A 786-nucleotide genomic window follows, 5' to 3' on the forward strand; every position below is an offset into this window, starting at 1 on the left:
GGACAACAGAGTGAGACTGTGTCTCAAAAAAAAAAGAAGAGAAAATTGAGAAACACAGACACCAGAATCCCTGATGAATGGGGGGAAGGGGGCAATCCCCAGGGATATAGAGCAGCCACATGTGAGGAGGGCCTGGAAGGCAGGAGGGTGCTCCTCTGCCACGATCTTCACAGGGCCTTGGCATTCAGTCTACGGCCTGCCTGGCAGTCACCCCACACAGCTGTTTCAAATGGCACTTTGCAATGTGTGGCAGTGCCAAGCTGTACTGGATGAAGCTAAAGATATACATAAAAATGGAAGCAGCCACGCGGTCCTTCGACAGGTGAACAGGCAAACTGTGGTACATCAAGACAATGGATTAGTACTCAGCAAAGAAAAGAAATGAGCTCCCAAGCCACAGAAAGACACAGGGGACCTGTGAATGTATACTGCTGAGTGATAGAAGCCAGTCTAAAAAAGCTACACACTGCATAAGTCCAACCATGCCGTTCTGGAAAAGGTAAAACTAAAAACAGTAAAAAGACTGGTAGTTGCCAGGGGGTGTTTCAGGGGAGAAAGAGGTAGGGAGGAACAGCAGGAGCACGGGACTTTCAGGGCAGTGAACCTATTTCTGGATGATGATACTGAACTGGTCGATACATAACACCATGCATTAGACAAAGCCCAAAGAACCTTAGAACCCTAACGTAAATGATGGATCTAAGGAATAACCATGTATCGATACTGGCTCCCAAGTGTAACAAACGTGCCACACTGTTAATAACAGGAATGCGGGGGGGGGGGGGG

The 786-nt window shown here is 48.1% G+C and overlaps 1 protein-coding gene across 1 annotated transcript in view; it reads right to left on the bottom strand.

Moving 5' to 3' along the window:
- ZC3H4 (zinc finger CCCH-type containing 4) overlaps positions 1–786 on the bottom strand; it is a 38,038-nt gene that overhangs the window by 19,910 nt on the left and 17,342 nt on the right. The gene's annotated exons all lie outside the window — the stretch shown is intronic.

This window comes from Propithecus coquereli, unplaced genomic scaffold, assembly GCF_000956105.1.
Source record: "Propithecus coquereli isolate 6110/MARCELLA unplaced genomic scaffold, Pcoq_1.0 Scaffold42, whole genome shotgun sequence".
NCBI classification, from domain to species: domain Eukaryota; kingdom Metazoa; phylum Chordata; class Mammalia; order Primates; family Indriidae; genus Propithecus; species Propithecus coquereli.